A 12,345-nucleotide genomic window follows, 5' to 3' on the forward strand; every position below is an offset into this window, starting at 1 on the left:
ACTGGGCCATCCTGGGGAGAGCAAAGCCACAGTCCATACAGTCCATACAGTGGGTGGCCTGCCCACTGGGCCATCCTGGGGAGAGCAAAGCCACAGTCCATACAGTCCTTAACAGACCCCACTGCCACTGGAGGAGGCAAGTTGGCCAGAGGACATCCTGCAGCCCTGCCCGAGATAGATCCTGCCCTGCCACGTCTGCCAAAGGGCCAGCGGTTCTTGCCCTGAAGGGCCCAGTTCAGCGGTTCTTGAGACGGCGGGGCCCAGTTCAGCGCTCCTTGCCTTGAAGGGCCCAGTTCAGCGGTTCTTGAGACGGCGGGGCCCAGTTCAGCGGTTCTTGAGACGGCGGGGCCCAGTTCAGCGGTTTTTGAGACGGCGGGGCCCAGTTCAGCGCTCCTTGCCTTGAAGGGCCCAGTTCAGCGGTTCTCGAGACGGCGGGGCCCAGTTCAGCGGTTCTTGAGACGGCGGGGCCCAGTTCAGCGGTTCTTGAGACGGCGGGGCCCAGTTCAGCGCTCCTTGCCTTGAAGGGCCCAGTTCAGCGGTTCTTGAGACGGCGGGGCCCAGTTCAGCGCTCCTTGCCTTGAAGGGCCCAGTTCAGCGGTTCTTGAGACGGCGGGGCCCAGCGGAGCGGTGCATGAGACGGCGGGCCCAGTTCAGCGGTTCTTGAGACGGCGGGGCCCAGTTCAGCGGTTCTTGCCCTGAAGGGCCCAGTTCAGCGGTTCTTGAGACGGCGGGGCCCAGTTCAGCGGTTCTTGAGACGGCGGGGCCCAGTTCAGCGGTTCTTGCCCTGAAGGGCCCAGTTCAGCGGTTCTTGAGACGGCGGGGCCCAGTTCAGCGGTTCTTGAGACGGCGGCCGGTCTATGGCCAACTGCTAATTGCCTGGTGGTGCCCTCCTGGGCAGCGGGGATGGTGCTCCTTCACTGCCCACCTGGGCTGGGGGTGGTGGGGCCCTCCTGGCCAGCTGGGCTGGGTCCTCCCTGGGCAGCGGCTATGGGGGTGGTGGGCTCTCCCGGGGCAGCTGTGCCGGTTCCTCCCGGGGCAGCGGCTATGGGGGTTGTGGGCTCCTCCTGGGCAGCAGGCCTGCTGCCTGACCTCTCCGACTTGCTGCCCTTGCCCTCCTTAGTCGTGGGCCTGTGGCCCTTTCCTCCCTTTGGAGCTGTGGCTGGTGACTGTCTCTGGGTGGTGTCCGGGGGGGATGTAGAAGGCAGGCTCCTGCGGCGACCCTTCCGCCTTCTGCTCCTCTTCCCAGGGGGTGGGCTGGCTGTCCCCTTGCTGCTGGGCGAAGATCCAGACATGCGGGCTGGCGGGCTCCAATACCCCTGCACCCTTGTCAAGGGGGCTGCAGGGCTGGTGGTGGCTGAGGTGCTCTTCTTACCCCGACGAGAAGGAGGGGGGGGCTCAGGGTCAGGAAAGAAGTTAGTAGTGGCGAGGAAGAGCTTCTTGGGACAATGGAGAGTGGTAGGTACAGTGGGAATGGGAGTGGAGGGAGAGGATGTGGTTGTAGGTGAGTCACGTTTGCTGTCTTTGGGTGCAGGTGCAGGAGGGATAGGCTGTCGTGAGGTGGATGGCTGTTGGGTGGGTGGGTGGCTGCGTTTGTGTGGTGTGGAAGAGGGGGTGACAGACACAGTGGGAGAGGACACAGGGGACGTGTAAATGGCAGTGGGGGTGGTGACTGCACGTGTGCGGACTGGACTGGAGGGTGTGCTGGTGATGGAAACACTGGCTGATGGTGAGGTGAATGGAGGTGTGAGTGTAGACGTCACAGGGAGGGAGGAGGGAGACGAGGAGGTGGGGGTCACAGAGGTGGTAGTGACTGTTGGCATGTCTGCATCGGAATGTTGCGTGTGTGAATGTCTGCGTGATCTGTGGTGCTTATGTTTGGATGAGCTTCTCTTGGGTGTTGAGGTGTGTGCAGGCTGGTCTGATGGTGTGGGTGGGACAGGCAGAGGAACAGGAGACTGGGAGGAGGGAGTTAGTAGAGGCAGGCAGGAGACAGGGACAATGGCTGCCGTCAGTGCTGAGGCCAGAGCCTGGAACGATCGCTGATGGGCAGCCTGACCCGAATGAATGCCCTCCAGGTACGCATTGCTGCGATGAACCTCCCTCTCCACCCCCTGGATGGCATTCAAAAGGGTAGTCTGCCCAACAATGAGCGTTCGGAGGAGGTCAATGACCTCCTCACTGAGGGCAGCGGGGGTAACAGGGGCAGGGCCTGAGGTGCCTGGGGCGAAGGAGATGCCCGGCTTCCTGGCAGAGCGGGCACGGGGCGAACGCTGAGGGGCTGCTGGGATGGCGGAGATGGTGCGCTGGGTGGCGGCTGTACCTGTAATGGCGGGGGGCACGGATGGTGCCACCCCCGCAAAGGAGCCCCCTTCCGAGGACGTGTCCGTGTCGCTGCAGGGTCCAGTCGTCCCCGTCGTGGAGCTCCCCTCGCCCTCCGTCTCACTGGTCCAGTCTGACTCTGTGGCATGGCCCTCCTGGGCCATGTGAGATGCAGCTCCCTCCTGCCCCGATGCCACTTCTCCTCCGCCTGATGATGCTGATGCACACAAGCACAGAAAGACAAACAAAAAGGGGGGGGGAGAGAGAAATAAAGGGATATTGAGTACATGGATCTCCGGTACAGTTAGCGGACATGACAGACACAGATGCCCCCTGCACTAAGTTGCGCACTTGGGGTACGCTACGCATTCCGTGGAACATGCCCTACACGCCTAGAGTTGACAACTGCACCCATGGATGACACGGCCCAGGGATGGCTGTACTGACAAACTACTGAGGGTGGTGGCTGGGGACACAGGGGCTTACGGGGGTGCCCAGCCTACAGATATCGCCCTGGCCTAGGGGGACCCCCAGCCCTCCTCCCCCACCCAGACACCTCCACTGCGCGACAACAGAGTAGATAATGCTTGTACTCACCCCCTTGTGTCTGCTGTGCTGCCCTCACGCGCCCATCCAATTCAGGGTAGGCCACCGCCAGGATCCGGAACATCAGGGGGCTCAGTTGACGGCAGGCACCCCGCCTACGTTGGGAGGCCATCCCCAGCAGAGACTCGGCGGTCTTCTTGGTCCCGCGGCGGATGTCCTCCCACCTCTTGCGGCAGTGGGTGCCCCGTCGATGGTGGACCCCCAGGGCCCGGACTTCCTTGGCGATGGCACACCAAATCCCGATCTTCTCATGGGCGCGGACCTATGTGACACGTACAGGGAGGGAGAAATACCACGTTCAAGTTTCTCAGCATTTTCCTTTCCAGTGGCCCAAAGCCCCCCATCCCCGCCAGGCCCCCCGCCATGCCCCCCGCCAGGCCCAACATGCCCCCCATCCCCGCCAGGCCCCCCGCCAGGCCCCCAAGCCAGCCAGTGGCCCCAAATCCATATTGAATTAAACTCACTTGTTGGTCTGGAGGACCGTAGAGTAGCGCATACTGGGGGAGGACCCCATCCACAAGTTTCTCCAACTCCTCTCCAGTGAAGGCAGGGGCCCTTTCCCCAGGCGCAGCAGCCATTGTCCCTTCCAGACCGAGGTCACAGCAACACTTGCAGTATAGGTCCTCTCCTGTGAAAGTTCAAGTCGCAAGTGGATAAGTAGATAGAAAATGGCGGTCACGTCCGCGGCGGTGCGTCCCGCCACCGCCGGCGACCTTCGCTATTGGCTCCTGAAACCCATAGGCTTCAATGTTAACCAATGCGGCTTCGCGCCGCGGTCTTCGCCCGCCGCCCGCCGCGGTGTGCCACGCCAGCGCATTGACCTCACATCCCATTGTCACACTTCACAGGTCAGGCAGCCGCCATTTCCAGGGCCCACATGGCTCAATTTCAACTGCGTCACACAGGCCTAGGCCTTGCATAGCCACTCAGACACGCCATTCACTGCATAGAGAATCGTATACTGTGCTAGCTGTGAGTACGTACCTGTGGGTTGCTTGACTGTGTGCTCCATGTTGTCCTTCCTAGGCACCGTCCGCTGGGTTGGGCGAGGAGACGGATGAATCCTCCCGTGTACCGACCGCTGGTGGACCTGTCGACAATGGAAGAACGCCACATTATCCTGACCTACCGTCTTAACCGTGCCACTATCCATGAACTGTGTGCCCAGCTGGAGCCCGACCTGATGTCCCCCATCCGCCAACCCACAGGGATTCCCCCTCTGGTGCAGGTCATGTCAGTACTCCATTTCTTGGCAAGTGGGTCATTTCAGACAACCGTGGGAATTGCTTCTGGGATGTCTCAGCCCATGTTTTCGAAGGTGTTATCCAGAGTGTTGTCTGCCCTGATGAAATCCGTGAGGAACTACATCATTTTCCCTGAGGTGGGCGAATTGGCTACAGTGAAGGGTGATTTCTACGCCCTTGGACATATTCCCAACGTAATTGGTGCCATTGATGGGACCCATGTGGCTTTGGTTCCCTCAAGAGACAGGGAGCAGGTGTACAGGAACAGAAAAAATTACCATTCAATGAACATCCAGGTGGTGTGTTTGGCTGACCAGTACATCTCGCATGTAAATGCCAAATTCCCAGGGTCAGTGCATGACGCCTACATCCTCAGGAATAGCAGCATCCCTTACGTGATGGAACAGCTACAGAGACACCGTGTATGGCTAGTGGGGGACTCTGGGTACCCCAACCTGTCGTGGCTACTGACCCCAGTAAGGAATCCCTGGACCAGGGCAGAGGAACGGTACAATGAGGCCCATGGGCGTACTAGGAGGGTGATCGAACGCACCTTTGGCCTCCTAAAGGCCAGGTTTCGGTGCCTGCATATGACAGGTGGATCCCTAATGTACTCACCTAAGAAGGTGTGTTACATCATCGTGGCCTGCTGCATGCTTCACAACCTGGCTTTGCGCCGCCAGGTGCCTTTCCTGCAGGAGGATGGTCGAGACGGTGGTGTTGTGGCAGCGGTGGAACCTGAGGAGAGTGACGAGGAGGAAGACGACGGGGCTGAAACAGACAACAGGGACAGAATCATTGAACAGTACTTCCAATAGGACACAGGTAACATTTCAAAGATAATTTAGTAAATGTTAACTACTCTCCAGCATCTCTGCTGCCTGTCTATTTGCCCCAGTGTATGATGACTGAGTTTTGGCTTTTCCCTCCCTATTTCAGATCTGGGGTCCCCACTACGAGTCCTGTGCTTCGTTTCCCCATGGACTACAGCTTTGTGGCAGCTGTTTGTTGACTTCACCATGTACAAGGACATATTTGCACTGTCATGTCAATTACAATCTATTGAAATCACAGCCAGACTCCAGATATTTTGGTGCAAAATAGGTGTTTATTTAAGTGCTCAAAATGGGATGGGTGGTTTCAAGTGGGTGGGGGCTATGGTGAAGGAATGTCCATGGCAGAGTCCAGAGTAACAGTCACACAGGTGCATTGTCCAGAGGCCTGTGGAGAGATGGAGCATGGGCAGTTCAAGGATGGACAGGGTGACTATGTGGGACAGTGGGATGACATCAGGTGGTATCCATTGCTGGCGGGGGTCTTGACATCCTACTCTGTCTTCTTGCGAGATCTCAGGGCCCTCTTGCGGGGTGGTTCTTCTCCTGCAGGAGGTGGGGGTCTGGTGGGCTGCTGCTGTGCGGGGGCCTCCTGTCCACTAGCGCCGGCGGAGGTGGTTGGCTGTTCTTGGTCCAGGCTAGTGGCAGGGGCCCTTGGGTGTTGTTCAGTGTCCGCCCTGTTGTTGACGAGGTCCTGCAGCAGCCCTACCATGGTAACCAGGGTGGTGTTGATGGCTCTGATGTCCTCCCTGTACCCCCGATAGTGTTCCTCCTGCAGCACCTGGATCTCCTGGAACCGGGCCAGTACCGTCGCCATCGTCTCCTGGGAGCGGTTGTATGCTCCCATGATGGTGGTGAGGACCTCGTGGAGAGTGGGTTCCCTGGGCCTCTCCTCCCCCCCTGTCGCACAGCTGCCCTCCGAGTTCCCCTGTTTCCCTGGGCCTCTGCCCCCTGGCCGGTGTGCCCACTACCACTGCCCCCAGGTCCCTGTTGTTGTTGGGGTGGTGGGTTATCCTGGGTGCCCTGTAGTGGTAGACACACCGCAGATTGACGCGCCCTGGAGACAGAGGCATGGGCCCGCTGGGTGGGAGCTGTGCTGGTGTTCCCAGAGGGGTTTGGGTCTGTAGTGGCCTGGGCCTGTGTGAGGGGAACCGACTGTCCAGAGGTCCCCGATGGTCCGGGCTGGTCATCGGTGTCCAGGTCGACAGAGCTGCTGTCATCGCTGACGGCCTCTTGGGTGGGGGGTGTGGAGAATTCTGGCCCCTCCGCCGCGGTGTGTTGACGGTCGGGTCCTGCAGGGGTATAGAGGTATGGTTATAGTTTCAATGTGTGGCATATGGGTGTATCTGTGGGTTCTCGTGTCCCCAAGTGCTGGCATTCGTGTGTGGGGGCTTTGGTGAGGGTGGCTTGTGGGGGGGATGTGTATATGCATTGGGCATGCTTTGGTGATGGGTGTCCATGCTTAGTGGACGCATGCAGGCCTAGGTTTTGGGATGTGTGGGTTGTGATGGTGAGACATTGGCGGGGAATAGGTGTGCTGGGGGTGGGGGTGAGGATGGTGGTGGGGGTGAGGATGGTGGTGGGGGTGAGGGTGGGGGTGACGATGGGGGTGGGGGTGAGGGTGGGGTTCGAGGATGGGGGTGAGGTTTGGGGTCTGATTTGGCATGCAGGTGGGGGGGAAGCAGCATTGAAGCTTCAACTTACCAGTATCCATTCCTCCGCCGACTCCTGCGAGGCCGTCAGGATGCAGGATGTTCAAGACTTCCTCCTCCCATGATGTGAATTGTGGGGGTTGAGGTGGGGGTCCTCCGCCAGTCTTCTGCACGGCGATGTTGTGCCTGGATACCATGGAACGCACCTTCCCCCGTAGGTCGTTCCATCGCTTCCAGATGTCTTCCCGATTTCTGGGGTGCTGTCCCACTGCGTTCACCCTGTCGACAATCCTCTGCCATAGCTCCGTCCTCCGGGCAATGCTGGTGTATTGTATCTGTGTGCCGAACAGCTGGGGCTCTACCCGAACGATTTCCTCCACCATGACCCTGAGTTCTTCGTCTGTGAAGCGGGGTTGTCTTTGGGGTGCCATGGGGTGGTGTGTATGATGTGTGGGGTGGAGTATGTGTATTTAAGTGAGTTGAGTGTGGTGGTGTGTGTTGTTTTGTGTGTGGATAGTGTGTGGGTGATGGTGTTGAGTGGCTGTGGCTGTTATTTTTTGGATGCTGGTGTCTCGCTCTTGCCTTCTTGACGAATTTTTTAGCGTAGGGGTTTGTGGGTGATGTGGGTGTGTGTTTTATATTGTATTGTGTGTGTGGGAGTGGTGTGTGTATGTGTATCAGGTGTGTGGGATTCAAATCGTCCAATGTGGCTGAGTTTTGTTCGTTTGTGTGTATTCTGACCGCGGCGGTGTGTCCCGCCAATGGAATACCGCGTTTGAATGACCGCCGCGTGGATTCGTGGGTCGTAATGGGATGGGCGTATTTCTGTTGGCGTGACGGTGGAGGTTTGGTCACCTCCACCTTTCCGCCGACCGCTGGTCTGGCGGTCTGTTGTGGCGGTCGGATTTTCAGAGGTTTGCCTTCTGCGGGTCAGAATGACCGTGGCGTGTTTCCGCGACCGCGGCGGGATTATGGAGGATTTCTGACCGGCGGTAGGCGCCTTTTACCGCCGAGGTCAGAATGACCCCCTAAATATATTCATAAGATCTGAGTTACATTAAAACATTGACATAGCATAATAGGTCTAATATTGTTATTGACAGAATCCGAATTCTTACTTTCAGGTTACGCATCAAACGTCAACTTGTAATCCGATTTTGTTTTCAACCAATTAATCTGTCCCAATAGATTTGACAAGTGAATGCTGCATGATATGACATAGCGAAAGGGGAAGTTAAAGTATTGTACCCTCTAAAACAGAAATTGGGAGGTAGGTGCATATATATAACAATTCTTAACATTCATGATCCGTTGGTATTCGGTAACAGATTAACATGGTATTTTTCCTAAAATTTTGAACAAAAATATCTCTATGATCTAATCTGCTATGTTTTGTAGCATTACTATGATATAAATCAGTCTTATTTTAAGAAGCATATTCATTAGGAGTGTACAGACTCACTAATGCACCAGTTAAAACTAATACAATGAAAATCATAAAAACTATTTTTTTTAAAACTAAACTTGTAAACAAGGTGCCAAATGTCAAAAGTAAACTCTTCAAAATAATTAGAAAACTTGTTGGAGTGTTTCAGTTATCAAAACAAGGTGATGTAAGCAGGTACAGACATATATAATTCACAGCTCAGGTCATAAAGTTCAATGTGAACAAAAAACTATCTTCAGCTGGATACACAAAATCAATCTTCCACAAAGTGGACATTTACAATAAAAACCACAGGCATAAGCAAAAAAACCTTTAAGATTCTAATCTAAGAGTTATGCAGGCACACTATGAAAAATCAAAATTGTTCTTTCTTAAGACTCAAAAGTCAGTTTTAATGCTACAACAAGAAATTATTCAATGCTATCATCATCATCATTCTCAAATTGTGTCTATTCATGGAGGTCCTTCCAGCAAAAATTAATAGTCTTTCAGATCAATGGCTCTTTCTTGTAGTTCAATCTTTGTCAAATATGTTTTGCACTCTTACTCTTGTTGATTTCCTGACCTCAGGTTTTTCAGTATCTGTGTCATTCAGATCTGTTACGGTTTCAGCCAATCTGTCAATTCTTTGCAATTCTATTATTTTGTCTCTGACACTTCAGACAAATCAGCTCATATAAAGCTTCCATCTTCAGTCAAATTTATTCAACTTGCTGCATTTTCATCTTCATTTGTTTCATTTGTTTCATGATTCGCACCACTTGCAAATGGAGTTTTTGAAGTTTGAGTTTCTTGTTGTTCTTTTTTGGGGTCTTTTTTTTCTTGAACTATTTGCACTTTTTGTTCTCTTTGTTCTCCCCCTCAGGATCAACATAGAAAATGCAAAGCTTGACTCTGTGAATTTCTGGTTTGCACCACCACTTCTTCATCCGCATTCATCCCTCTCTTTGTGTGAGATCCATGTGTCCAATGTATCAAATCTCCACAACGCACAGCAGTATTCATCATAAATATCACTTGAGAGGGTCCTTTTCATCGAGGATCAAGACAACATTCTAACATAATTCTTCACCACTACCCAGTTACCAGACTCAAGGTTGTAACAGGGCTCTTCACTTGCTACACCAGGTGTAGCAAGTACACTTGGTGAGAGATAATGCTTACCAGACCTGCCAAACTCCTGCGATAATCCAGAACTAGAACATTAGTCATAATCACAGGTCCAGCTGCAGAAACACCAGCCATCCATAGCTCAGCTCAACTAGACCGATGGTTTCTCAATCAAGAACCATCCACAAAGAAAATCAAATCAGCCAATTCAAGCTGTACTCCTTAAATATTCAGTCTTGGTTTGGTACACAATTCTGTCACAGCAATACAATTGTGATCACTTTTATCTGTTTTTTCATCAGCCTCCTCCCTTGGCAGTGGCAATTGCAGGATTCAGAGTATCACAGCGTTTAATTGAAATGTTCTCTGCTGCCAGAATAATCTGCTCACACTTAGTGAAGCTACTGTTTGTACAATGCTGAGAATGTGTATGAATCAGCAATGTGCTAACTGAAGGAGTTTGTTGAGTTCCACCACAATAGACTAATTTTGCACAATTGCCAAAAAGTAGCTGCAGTGGTCTTCATGCACTCAAGAAAGCACAATGGGCACTGTATCTAGTGTAGCAGAAAACTATGCAATGGGTCATTTTGCCGTCCCGTGCTGCTGCGTGCACTTTCTGAGCACACCCTTCTTTCTTTTTCAGGACAGAAAACATAAAAATCTTTCTCATACGTTGGTGTTCCTAGATCAGAGATGCTACACAAGCTGTGCCTGAGGTCCAGGAAGGTTTTCATTCATTCATTCATGCATTGCATTCATTCCATTCATTGTTTCAAAGTACTTGGTCTCTTAAATCACTGTGAGTCAGCCTACGTAAAGGTTCTGCAATCCGGGAAAAGTTTCCAATCTACTGACGACAGGAGCCAGTTATTCCTAGAAACATTCTCACTTTTCTGTATGTAGTTGGTGGCCTCATTTTCATTCAGAGAAATGCGTTTTTTAGAAACGTTTCTTACTCCCTTCTTAATGTGGTGTCTCAAATAAACCACTTTCTCCTGACCTGACAATACTGCAGTTTCACAGTGGATATTTTATGCCCATTTTCTGTCAGTGGTTTAACAAGGCAATTGAGTGTGGTCTACAACACTCTCTTGTTTTAGGCTGCAACCAACAGGCCATCAATGTACTGGACTAGCTCTGAGTCAGAATATAAAATTTAAACAGATGGGTATGGATATACCCATATAATTACATAGTCGGCCTTTAGTCCGCTCTGTTCTGCCATTGGTTTGTCTGATTGTCATTTACTCTTTGCTTCCATCCATGACAGTTCACTGTAAGTGGTACTGGTTCTGTCCACATCAGTGTTTGGCTCTCCTTTCCTTTGAATGACAGCATTTTCTGATCACATGTGTACATCCACCTGAAAATGAATGTGTTTTAATGTCAGTGTCAGTTGGCCAGTCAATCAGTTTTCAATGTTCTCTTATAGTTCCCATTTCATTTGTTTGCTTCTCCTCCTTTTTAAATATTTCATAAAGGGATACTGCAGCTCTTCAGGCAACGTTAACCTGTTGCTTGCTTGCCACTCATTTTATCTGCAGTGTGCCGCATTCCACATGGCCACTTCTGGAATACTGCTGTCCATAGTGTATCATTGTTTTACGAATTGGAGATGGCCAACACTTTGGCCCTCATTGTGAGCCTGGTGGTCCGCAGGGCCGTGGTGGCGATCTCACCGCTGATGGGCTGGTGGTGAAGACTGCCACATTATGAGTGTAGCGGTTTGGCCTCTGCCAAACTGCCACATCCCCACTTGTACCGCCAGGGCCATTGGACAGCCAGGCCGGAGATCAGCATCTCTGACCCGGCGGTCCACTGAAGACTGCCAGCGGTATCATGAGCTGGCTTTCTGCCAGGGTTTCTGCGGCGGTAGCACTGCCACGAAAACCTTGTCGGAAAGGCTATCGGTGACAGGAAATGTATTTCCTGTCAACGGCAGACGACACCCCAAACCCCCTGCAATTTCAATAACCCCCTTCCATACCAGCACCTCCCTACCCATCCCCTCCATGCCAGCACCCCGTCCCCACGTACACCCACATGCACCCTGCATACACTCATTCATGAAACCTTACACACACGCATTCACTCACAGGCATGCATACACACATTCACACAAACAGTCCAACACGCATTCACTTCAACAATCATACATGCATTCACATACCCATACACACACGCATTCAAACACCCATTCACACATGCATACACACTTACATTCACACACACAGACTACACCCACTCACACACGCACACACAACACTCCCAACCCTCCCACCCCCTCCCCTATTGGACGATTGACTTACCTTGTCCGGCAAGGAGGTCGTCCGGCAGGAAACAGGAACAGGCGTTTTCACCGCCAGCAGCTCCCTGCCATCAGGACACCGCCAGGTCATATAACGGCTGGCGGAGTCTTTTTGGCGGGGCGGGCTGGTGGTGGAACCACCCCTGCACCTCTGACCGCCAGCACGTCTACTTCAGGATTTCCACCCAAATTGTGGTGGAAATCCTTCAGTACTGGTAATGTGGTGGTCTGAAGACCGCCAGCACTGGTGGTCTTCTGGCAACCTTGGCTTCGGCGTTCTTGAGAAAAAAACGCTGAAGTCATAATGAGATCCTTTGTTTCTAAATGGGACAGCCATGCTGGAACTTTAAAACAACAATAGATTATTTACAATACCCCTGCAAGACGAACACCTGTTGATATGCTAAATTTCATTATTGGAAGTATATATTCTGTCAGCATATAGCATATGTTATTGTGCTTGTGTGTGTTTTATTGTGGTTGTGTTAGAAAGTGAATGCAAGATTAAGTCGGTGGATGCATGAGTGTAAAGTTGAGTTACAGGGTGCATGTAACGCATTTTCATTCGTAAGTCAGACCTATTGGCTTTGCCAATGCTTGTTGTAAGGAGTTGTTGACAATTTTTCTGAAAGGGAAGGATAGCAATGTCGACTGAAGCAATTCTGATTACTAACAAGTTCCTAATCATTCTAATTATTTTGATATGTGCAGTACTGGTTACAGCACATATTACAATTACAAGCTTTAGTAAACATATTGACAGGTCCAACCTATTAAACATTGATTTAGATATGGTAAACACCAAAGTCTGCATGCTAATCCC

The sequence above is a fragment of the Pleurodeles waltl genome, chromosome 4_1, assembly GCF_031143425.1.
Source record: "Pleurodeles waltl isolate 20211129_DDA chromosome 4_1, aPleWal1.hap1.20221129, whole genome shotgun sequence".
NCBI lineage: Eukaryota > Metazoa > Chordata > Amphibia > Caudata > Salamandridae > Pleurodeles > Pleurodeles waltl.